Source organism: Ursus americanus, chromosome 11 (assembly GCF_024610735.1).
Source record: "Ursus americanus isolate L20-20 chromosome 11, mUrsAme1.1.p, whole genome shotgun sequence".
NCBI classification, from domain to species: Eukaryota; Metazoa; Chordata; class Mammalia; order Carnivora; family Ursidae; genus Ursus; species Ursus americanus.
Window position 1 is genome coordinate 8,062,976 of NC_142137.1, and position 12,235 is coordinate 8,075,210.

Below are 12,235 nucleotides of genomic sequence, written 5' to 3' on the forward strand. Positions count from 1 at the left end.
AATGATTGTCGCAATTAGCATCACCTGGGAACGTGTTATAAATACCCTTTTCAGGTTCTATTCCAGACCTACTGAATGTAAAACTTTGTGAGTGTGTCCCAGCAATCTGTGTTTTAACAAATACTCCAGCTAAAGTTTGAGAATCATTGCTCAAGGCTTTTGTTACAAGTTAATGGAGGGAGTTCTTTACTGCAGTTAAAAACACCTCAACAGCACCTGGAATGGAGCCATTGAAATTACTTGGCTCTAGGTACTCTTATGGTGCCTTCAGCTTTTCATGTTTTTTTTTCTGCAGACTAATTTAGGTTTAAAAGACCTTGCTTTTTGAATTGAATCTTGGTAAAATCTTAAGGAAGAAATCAATAGCTAATTATAGTCTGTTTGAATTCTCCTCTTCACTTCCCTCAGGGGGATAGACTGCGGGCCTTTTGCCTCCAGCAGGAGGATCCATGATCACCCAAAGGGGCAAAGGGAGGTCCCTAACCAAAGACCGGGAGTGAAGGCCAATAGTACACAGGGGCTGACTCTGCCAAGAATACATTCTATGGATCGTGCCCACCGTCCAGCCACTTACCTGCTACTTAAAGTACTTGAGTACTTAAAGTACATAAAATAGCTTCTAAGGAAAGTAGATTCCATTAATTGTAGAGCCTTTAATTTTGTGATTGGGTGGGCATATAAATTGATACAATACTACCTGTGGCCTTCTTTTTGTCCCTCCTTCTGAGTAATACTCAACTTTTATCTTGAATATACGTTGAAGAAACATTTAATGAAGATTCATTAGAAGGGTTGCCAAGGGGCACCTGGGTGGCTCAGTCTGTTCAGCATCTGACTCTTGGTTTCAGCTCAGGGACCTGGGATCAAGCCCCAAATCTGCTTGGGGATGTTTTCCCTCTCCCTCTGCCCCTCCCCCTACTCTCTAAATCAATCGATCAATCAATCAATCTTAAAAAAAAAATGAAGGGATGCCAAATGATTAGCCTGCCCAGGGCTACCACAAGTCCAGGTCAGGGCAGATCAAATGGACAATTCTATGTCACAACTTGCTGACAGACAGACTGGTGACGTGTTCTTGGTCCATCTCTGCGACTGCCCACCTCAAAGGAAAGTCAAGCTGCTGACCTCGCTGAAAGTTTAAGCAACAGTTTCCATACACATAGCATCTTTGAGGCTGAACCTAATCTAGAGATAATTTTCATCTCTAAAGCGTGTTCGTAAGGTTTTTGTTAAGCACTTGGAGGAAGCTTTCCTATAGACATCTTATTATCTATGGTCATTTGGTAACCAGGTCAATCCATGCTGTGTCTGCAGTACAGCATTAATAGTTCTGCTCTGAACTAGACATAATCACTATCTGCAAAGGACACAGAAGAATGCATTCGGATGCCAAGAATACATCCCTCTCCCTAATAATAGGGTCACTGAAAGCAACATTTGGTGACTTAGCATTGGACTGGGGGAAGGGTAGAGAAGGAAAAAGGAAGATGTATTCCTTCAATACTGGTATAGTACTTTTTTACACTTCCACATCTCTATAGTGGAAGAAAATGCTTGCTATCAAATATAGGAAGGGCTCTGTTAGTATTCCGCACTGGGGACCACGGGCATTTTGATGGGTGGGCAGAGGTGGAGGAGTAGATTAAGCTCCAGGTCATTTTAAAATCAAGGGGTAGGGATTGGGCTACTTGTTTGACAGCATTTGAACGTGGTCCTAAAGTAAATTCCCAAGTGAAGACCTTTTCTTCAGATGAAGGACAAGAAAGTGATTGACAGATGGAAAATCTTTTGTAAGTATAGCTGGAATGTTGGAAACCAATATGGGATCCCTAATGTTCTTTTTTTTTTTTTTAAGATTTTATTTATTTATTTGACAAAGAGAGACACCCAGCGAGAGAGGGAACACAAGCAGGGGGAGTGGGAGAGGAAGAAGCAGGCTCCCAGTGGAGGAGCCTGATGTGGGGCTCAATCCCAGAACGCTGGGATCACGCCCTGAGCCGAAGGCAGACGCTTAACGACTGCGCCACCCAGGCTCCGCAGGATCCCTAATATCCTAATGTAAATTCAGTAACATGCCTGGAGTTTGTTTTAGAACCAATCCATGATCAAAGTGCTCCCAATGATACTTTGCTATGAGGAGTGGAAGATTCATAGGTCCAAGGTCCCCCTTGGTATTTGACCAAGGTTAGACCATGTTGGGGACAACAAGGGTAGGGGTTGTTTGCTGCAGAGCAAAGAAACACCCCATGACACAGTGACACTCGTTGAGGTAGAAGGTATCTATCTCAACAGATTTTTCAGTATGGGAATCTGGTTATTTGGGGGAACAGATATTGAAAATAATAAGGAAAGATGAGAATGATTAATTTCAGACTTCAAATGGTTGACTCACTGCCTTTTATGTATGGCTTCTTATGAGCTCTCAAAATGGTACAAATGGAGAAAACTGGAGGTAGAGAGAGGTGAAATGACTTGCCCAACGTACCACAAAGTGGTAGAGCTGGGTTGTGAACCCAGGCACTGGGATTCCAGAACTTCTACTCTCAATCAGCTAAACTTCCATAAACGTAACTGTCTCTGAGTCTCTGGATTTATGGACAAGAGGACATACCAACTTTTTGCAGTCAAACCTCCCACAGGTGGAGAATCTTCTGTGTTCTAAACTTTGCACTTAACCTCAGTTATTCGGCAAGTTCAGATATGCCTGCAGTGAGCTTGAGGGAATTTTCGATGCGTTGATTTAATTTGTAATAATTCCATTGGACCATATTTCTCCTCACTAGTCTCTGCTTCCTTTCTCCACCTTACCATCACTGCATCATTTAAAGAGGATATAACAGTGGCTAGAACACTTTAATTCCCAAACCTACTATGTATTTGTATATGACCTTTAAGCAAAGGAATTCTCAGGTGATTCTAGTATCTATCTACATCTGCAAATGGCAGGTAATGGCTATAGCCTGATGGGTTTTTAAAAAGCAATTTGTTTGTAAGTGACTTCTGACTTCTTGGGGTCAAAGAATTATATAAATTAAAACAAATGAAAGAGTCTGCCATAACACCAGTTATTACTGGGAAAAAGAAGAACGTGCCTTCAATAAGAACCATGGAGATCAAAGGGCAAATGCATTCAATCGAGTGAAACTAATAAATTATTGGAAAACACTTTCCAAGTAGAAGAAAATGTCATATACATGAACAACGGCATTATTACTAACTTTAAAAGAATACAGAACTTCTCACATTGTAGCCCATCAAAATCATCTTTCAACCACTTTTATTCAGAAACAATGACTTACTACAATGTTTATATAGAAACGGAAATTCCCAGGGCAGAATAAGCACTTATTTCATTGATGGAGCTCTGGAAGCTTAAAAGGCATCAGATCGAGGTGGAGCAAGCAGCCTCTTGGCCTTCTCACAAATGAGATCAAGACATTCCCAGGAGAATTACCAGAAGAACGGATGTCTGATCTGCAGGGGAAGTTGACAATAGATCAGAATCTACATAGTAGATATGTATTATTTAAAGTTTAGGCTTTATATAGTATCATAGATTATAGGCTCTCCTCCCTAAGAACCAGAACCATATGGCTTTTAAATCTGACTAGTGACATCCTAACAATTGATAAAGAAAAGCCCTCTCGTTTCATATTCAGACAGATTAAAAGAATTGAAGACTTCTTGCTACCCTTTGGTTGTTCAAAGCCTTTCAACTCCCTCCAAATACTCCCTATCCTATATAATTATCAAGTTAAATCTCAGCTTCAAGTCAGACATATCCAGCCAATGTGCCAGAAATAGGTTACAGGTGTGTTAAATGATTGTTTCTTTCCTCCGTCCTTAGGGTGGCTGGGTAGGGTCACAGAGCAGTAGTTTCCACTCATGAGCCACTTTAGCAATGGACTCTAGTGTAATTAATATACAAATATTATTTTCTATGCATAAGGTGACATTTTTTTTAAGTTGTTGAAGAACTGTCCTCAGTATTGCAGAAAGATGCTCTTATTATGAGGTTATCTAAAACTGATTTAGGAACCTTCTGGAATAGTGCACAGTACCTAGGAAGTGAAGTAAAAGTGCTTATTTAAAAAATACATACAATTGAAGCTATTATTTAAAAACATTTACTCTAAGGTATGAATGACTGAGAAGTTCAATACAACATAAGGACATTTGCAATCTAATAAAGGATCTTGTTAATCCGAACTCATTTCTAATTGAAAAACCACAGCTCTCTTCCCCTAGCAACCGCTCATTGCCCCCAGCTATGGGGTCAGCCTCCTCCACCATTCCCTGCCTTGCAAACTAGTCTCGTACAGTGTGAAATGCACAGAATCAATATTGTTTCTTAGCAGGAAGTCTTGTGTCACTTATACTTCTTTATCCTAACACCTTTCCAAGTGGCTTCATGTCTCACCGGGCTTGGTAAAAATAGTCGTTTTTGGAGGGAGAAGTGAATGTTGACAAAAACTTAATAGATACTCTAAATCAAGGAATCATAGATCCGTGACTGCAAAGGATTGCCTATGTACTATAAATTATCACAGAACCGTATAACCTCCTAAGGGCTTTGAGCTATTTTCCCAGCATAGGCAATAGATTTGCACAAGTGTTTGTTGAATGAATAACATATAAATCAACAAATAATCAAATTCTGGTTGGTTCATGACAACTATTGTTAAGGAACAGAGTAAAACAATCTGGTCTTTGCATAGTGCTTTAGTCTGGCTAAAAAGTTAAAGACAATATAGCAATCAGCCATTATACCAAAACATCATAATGTGATATTTGAGAGCTGGGAATCATGGTACAATCCTGTTTTGGAAAGTCAAATGTACAAGTTTTTCAATCTATGTTCCCAAAATGAATTCCCAAAATTAGATCTAAAATTGGTACTGAAATAAATACTAGTATCTGTTACATGGAGAAGTTTCAAGTGTGCCTCTAAATCTACGGAGAATCATCTATTTCTTTTTTTTTATTTTCAGTGCCTTCAGTTTTTTGCATATCTATGATCTCTGGGAAAGAAATAATATCTATAGCAAAGAGTTTGACTTTATATATGAATTCTGTGCACAGATTAACCCGGGACGCTCCAGGGAGGGCGAGGTGGCACTGAACTTGATCATAGGAGACAGAATCATATTTTAAGAAGAATTCTCCCAGCCATGCTGCTACGTAGCAGAGGTCTGCCACTTGTCTTTTCAGTGTTGGCTGCAAACACCGCACTCCGCTGCAGGCTGCCAGCTCTCGGAGAGAGGTAAGGAGGTGAAACAGAACAAAGGGACCGGGCCCTACTGGGCCCTCCTGGAAAGACACACGCCCATCTGACAGTACTTGCACTGCTAGCTCATTTCCTAAATACGCCCCCAAATAAAACCTTCCGTGAATACAGCACTTCACAAACTCAAGGTGTGGCTACAGCTGTGATGACGCTGAATCACAACTCGAGTCCGTCGGCCCTACAAGCAGGGAGGACTAATGGGGCCTCAGACATGCGGTGGGGAAGGAGTACAGCCAAGAGCGAATTCGGCTATTAAGACAGGCCTTGAACCCGGCCTCGCATCCCTTCCAATGCAGAATGGAGCCTCGTGGGGTCTCTGCCGCTGCGGGAGGAGGCGGCCCGGGGCCCAGGGCCATTCTGGAGAGCCGCGGGACAGGGTCCGAGTACCACGCTAGGCCGGGGAGCTTAGTCTTCTCGGCATTCGGTGGACATAGACATTGGTAAATGGAAGCAAAATCCCCTCTGGCTTGCTTCTGCCTTGTTTATGCTCTTTTCCTTGTTATTTAGGGGCTCATTAGGCAGTCTGCCCAGTGTCTCTGCTCCCAGGCCGGTGCTGCCTGCTCTCTGACCATTTGCCTGCCTGCTGTTTCTGTCAGCAGACAGAGGTCAGTGAGAGAAGGCATCAGACGTTAATAGGCCTCCTCTCCCACTTGTTAGCATCAGTGGAAACATCTTTTCAGAATGTTTCATATTAGGCTATCGAGGATTTGGACATCTGGGGATTATTTATGGATTTCATTACTCACTTTATTCCGTTCACTATTACTGTGGAGAGCTGGGGCTTGCCTATATCCCGAACACATTTTCAAATCTGTGGAGGGGTCTTCTGCCCTGAAGAACCGAGCATGGCCAGCTCATCAATCTATGCGTGGCAAACAGTGGCGGGCTAAGAATACAGAAGGAGGCAAGAAGCCTTGTGTGGGATGAGAAGGTAGGGTGGGTGGAGGAGTATTAAACCGTAGGAACATCTCCCTCTGAACAATAGAGCTATATCTGAAAAGTTCTTATAAATAGATTTCTCAACATGGAGCTATGTTTTAAATCCACCAGAGGAGTCGACCACTCAAGGCACACCCTGTTACGGGCTCTTTTGCAGGTGCAAAGTATTTTTGTGAGGAAATAACTCCCGCCCCATTCATCTTTTTTATGAATATGAATTTGAATATATCGAGTTGTCTTAAAACACCTGTGTAGCTAAGTCTGCCAAGATGCTTTTCACTGACTACCTGGTAGATGCACAGACTCCTCGAGCTGAGAAGTGCTTATTGTAAATCGGACATGGGTTTTTAATCGGCCACACCTGATGAGGTTCCTACGCTTCTCGAACACTCATTCTCTGTATATAGGAGAAAAGCAAATGGGCCAGTTCACACAGCCAGCTTTAGAAGCTTCTGCTTTATGTAATGTTAAATCTCTTGGTTATTGTGTTTATATATGTTTGGGTGTATTTGTTTTAATTTTGTCTCCAAATCTAATATCTTTGCAAACACTTTAACCAGTTGCCTACTGAGTTTTCATTTAGACCCAACAAGTTGGAGTAAGCTCATTTTCATTTATAAATTTCATACTCTTTTCTGAGGTTTCTACCTCCTCTCTGCTCTTCTATCCCGAGACAAAAGCTAGTGTTTTTAGTTCCCATTTTCCCGATGATTGCTCCGTCTCTGTCTTTGCTCTCATTTGTGCAGATGGCTTCAGAGTTCCAGCACAAACATATAGTGCCATGAAAAATAAGCCAAAAAAAAATTGCAAGTGTTTAAGTATAGTAAAGCTGATTTTGCCTACAGTTTTAGTTTCTCTTGGCCCACTGCCTGACATCCATTAGCTATACTCTGAATATTCTAGCCCTGGACACAAAGGCAGGAATTTCCTTTTTAGACTGGTTGTAGTATTTACTGTCCGAGATGATGAAAGCAAGAAGAATGACATTAAGCCTTGCCAAGGCCCTTGGTTCATGACTGTTCCCTGGCTTTGGTATTCATTCTTACCCTTCCACCTATGATGAGAAGTCATGTCTTGGTTACCTGCCTAATCCCCTTAGAAGCAGACCTGGTTCTTCTTCACCCTTAAGAAGCCTAGCTGTGTGCCTTTTAGAAGAGAGCCATAGAAGCTGATTCCATTGGTAGGCACTGCGTTTTAACCATAGCATTGTTGGTTTCTAGCTTCAAACTACCTACGTAGTCTGTTAGCATGCTCACCAAGCCTCAAGAATTTTCTGTTCTACTGCAAGCATCTCTCCTGAGGCCACCTTGTTAAAGAATTTAATTTTATAATCAGTTTCCCAGAATCAATATTTCTTTTCCTATTTCCCTTTGCTTGGACATAATGTGATTAGAACAAAGAGCTCTCATGCTTTGGGACTTATCAGAATTGTTGCTAAAGAAAACACTGTCCAACAGTCCTCCTCCCACGTGTGAGTTCTGCTCTTCCCCTTCCACTTGGACATCATGATGGCTGTGAGAGCTGGGGACCTCAACCAAGCAGGCTTGGAACTGGGGCTCTTCGGAAATGTAAATGTGCCCCCATCTTCTTGAGGGGCCACTAGAAGGGGTAACTTGTACCAAGATCTACGTCGATCCGTATCTGCTGTAACAGCACATGTCCCATCTTGCTCATCTCTTCCTGGAGGCTGTCTTTGGGAGATAGTGGCATTTTGCAGTAGGTGTGACATAGTCTGGGTCAAAGAAATATTTGGATTTATCTAATTTCAGTGAATAGTGCTAAAATTCATAGGCGTTTTCCTTCTATTAGGAAACAAAAGGCATTCTGTAAGGCTTTCTCTGATTCCTCAATCACTGGGAAGAGATTAATACTTGAAAATATTTGCATCAGATGACCAAGTAAGACAAATTGCTCATAGCCACCCAGGTTAGAAAGATTGGGATTTAACAAGACAAGCAATCAGAGGCTGAATTGAATGGCTAAAGGGTCTCGGTTCCTTTCTAGAATAATCAGAGATTTGAATGAGGCACAAACCAGAAAAATGGTTGTAAAGAAAAAAGTATGGCAAGCCCCTCCCCTTAAAAAGACACAAAATTTCTTTATATAGATTTTGTGAATATATGTATGGTAAGATCTTTACAAAAACTGTGAAATAAGCAATTAATTTGGGAAAGGATTAATGCCAGAATATTGTAAAGCTTTACTCCCCTCCCCGCAGCATAACTCAAAAGCTGTTTTTAGGTTTTTTTCTTCCCTTTATAAACTCAAATTCTTAATTGAAAAGCAGTCCGTGTTATTCAATATGAATGAGATAATTACACTTGGGTCAGGTGTAGGGTTGGGTTGCTTTGGATGGTTTTAAAAGATTCTCCCTCTTAGTCCTTATCTATTTGTTCCCTGAAGGATTTCTGTATCTCTTTGGGCAAACCAGGCAGAAGCAGCAGCAATAATCTTATTTACAAAGGGGGCAGGAGGGCAGAGGGCTGGAGGCCTCAAGGGCTGGTGTTCAATACCGTCTCTGTCATCCTGAGATCAGAGGGTCTGCCCCAGCCCAGGTGAATAATGACCAGGAACACTTTGTGACTGATGACTGCTCTGTTTCAGGAGCTAATTGATGTCCCTCAGTTCCTAGTGAATAATGCTCTTTCTAGCAGTGACAGTAATGTCATCAGGAAGGAAAGTACGTGGCCAGCTAATGAGGAAACAGGATATGGAGCCCCCACCCCCACCCCTGGTGCTCCGCTGGGCCGAGCAGGAAGTGATACTCCTACATATGTACACATGCGATGCTTTGTAAACATCTCTTTGAGTAAGCAGAATCAGGGGAAGGTTTCCCAAACGTTGACCTTTTTTGCCTAATATAAATCTGCGCCGGCCCCTGTGAATCACAGTGAAGTGCATGAAGAGAAATAAATCTCTTTAGTATTTACGGCCCTTGGTGCTCTGGCCCCTGGCCCTCATCCTCGTTACTCTCCTATGGGTACCGTGTCCTGGCCCCATGAGACTGTGCTTCATTCTCTGGACATATCATGCCCTCTTAAATCTCTCACCTGCCTCCCCGCCCCGGCCATTATTTCTCTCCCTTTAATATGCTTTATCTCCATCTTCTCCATAACATTCTTTATCTTCCCTTTCCTCTTTTCCTGGATAGCTCCCACTTGGTCTTCAATATTCAGCTTCAGTATTCAATATTACTAAGTCAGTTTCTTGTGCCCTTTCTGGTTTTCCATAGCCGCCTTTATTTTAGCATTGATGGCATTGCATTGAGATTACCTGTTTAAGTGTTCACCTTCTTTCATTAGATGTTAAGTAATTTGATGACTTCCCATGAAGGCACAGCATTTTAACCATAGCATTATTGCTTGAATTGAACATAATAAAGGCACCGTACAGTTTGCTAAATAGCAATTGCCTTGTAGCTATCAATTCAGTAATGTAGTAACTAAGAGCAAATCTGAGCTCTACCACTGAATAGTTGGGTGACCTTGTGCAGGTTACTATCTAGCAAATGGGGAGCATAATGCTTCACAGGCTGGTTAAGAGGTTTAAATGAGATGATGCATCTCATAATAAATGTGATAAATGCTAACCATTATTGTCAGTGCCAAGTACAAGGCAGGTTCTAGGTAAATACTTGTTAACTTGTGTTTTACAATTTTAACAAATCACATTTCATTGACTCGTAGAGCATTATTTTCTAGATGCCTTGTTCTGTGTATAAGTTAAAAATAAAGTAAGATTTGTTTTTTTTTTTTAACTAAAAGAATTAAAATGAAAACTTTGCTCTAGAAAGTGACCAAAGAGCTGGGAAAATCACTATTGTCAGTGGGATGAGGAATATATTTGTAGCACCCAGATCTGGGGATGAAATAAATCAAACTTCTCCTCAGCCACTGTTTCAGCTACGCAAAGTGAGTGATGACTCTTACTAGGCAAGTAATAAAGAACACAAATTTAATTTATTTTGACATCCAGAATAGATCTGATCAAGTTCTCGAATTGCTGCCATCTGGAGAATGAAGGAAGGAAAATGCAAGTACTGGCTCAAGCTGCAGACCTTGTCACATCTCATGTTCCCTAGCCATGGGGTGAGATGGAAAGATCCAGAATTTAGAACCACAGGACCTGGGTTTGAGCTCCAGAGATTCAACTTACTACCAACTACCAATCTGAGCTTGAGCAAGATACTTGACTTCCAGGTCCTGTATGTGTGAAAATGTAGTGGAAAACAATAGAACTTTGGGCATTATTTTTACTAGGCATTCTGGTAGGTAACAGTGATGTTCTTCAACTTTGCATTTCCTAGAACATGGGAAGTGTGCAATGTATACTTATGGACTCTATGGCTTTAAATGAATAATGAATGAATGACTGGAGTCACTGTGGTTTAAGAAAAATACTATGGGCTTTGCAATCAAGAAGACCTGGGTTTTAACCTTAGCCACGTGGTGTTTACCTCACTCAGCTTTCACCTCACCAATATTATAAGGCTAATAATATATACATCATAAAGTTGCTTGAGGATTAAATAATAAATATAACGTAAATATATAATATATGTATACATATATAAATAATATACGTGTGTGTGTGTGTATATATGTATTATGTATGTAGACATATATATAAAGTGCCAGCGTAAAGTGCTGGCACAACGTAGCTTCTTTATTCTTGATTATCAGCTAAAGGACTAGTGTGGACATTAACTGGATAACTAAGATAAAATGAATGATGTGAACATGGACTAATTCTAATACTTTACATTAGTATGGCCCTTCACAATTTCCAAAGCTCTTCAAAACATCTGATATCATCTGATGCTACTGATATTTTCAGAGCTGGCATTTTTACTGATGAGAAAACCAGATCAGAGGTGGTAGCTTGCCCAAAGCCAAACAACTAGACGGTGACTGATCCAGAACTACATTCTGGGTCTAATCATTTCTTTTTCAGTGTTCTCTCTAGCACAATAGCTGCCTCATCAGTCAAAACTGAGTATCTTTGAGATTTGCCAAGATTCTGATGTTGGCCAAAAGGTTGTATACTGGATAAGGAACATGTGAACATTTTCAAATGGATCAGGTTTACCTAAGGATGTTAGGAATTCTAACATTATTACCATGGTTTCGTTTTTTGTTTTTTGTTTTGTTTTGTTTAGAGAGAGGAAGAGTGGGGGAGAGGGGCAGTGGGGGAGGGAGAGAAGAGAGAGAGAGGGAGAGAGAATCCCAAGCAGGCTCTATGCCAGTGCAGAGCCTATCATGGGGTCAGTCCCACAACTGAGATCATGACCTGAGCAAAAACCAAGAGCCAGACACTTACCTGACCTCGCCACCCAGGCACCCCTCTAATATTATTACCTTTAACAACTGAAGTGCTACATAAGTCATCTGTTCCTTAGTGGTAAAAGAAAAGTTATTCATCTGCTCTACAAATATTTGAAAACCCGTGTTCAAAGCAATGAAAAAGCTTCTGCAGTCAACACTGGTCCCAGAATCTCATTTTTCTGTTAATCCAAGTCTACAGCTGTATTATTTTAATTAACTCCTCACTCCATTTCATTTCTTTCTGTCATTCTCTTTTCCTTTGGTTATGTCACAGGGAAACATGTCTCATAATCCTATATATTCATTCCTTAATATTACCAGAAACTTCTGAAGAACAGTAGCCCGTGACCTGTACTTCTAGGTGTTCGGAGACTTACCCGATCTTCCCATTTCATCACCTCCTAAACTAATCAGAAATATACACTCCTAATTTCCCTCACCAGCATTCAGGGACAGGGAGTTGAAGAACAATGATAATGTGTATTGTTCACTTTCTATGTTCCTGTATGGGGTCAAAAACTTCACACGTATCACCTTCAATCCAGGAGAAACGCTTATCATAGAATATTCCAGAGGTAAGGTGGAACTCTTCCACTGGAACCATCTGCGGGGGACACTGTGGAGCCTCTTACACACCTCACTTAGTTTTCTGTTTCTACATCATTCTAAATGTATATTTCACTAT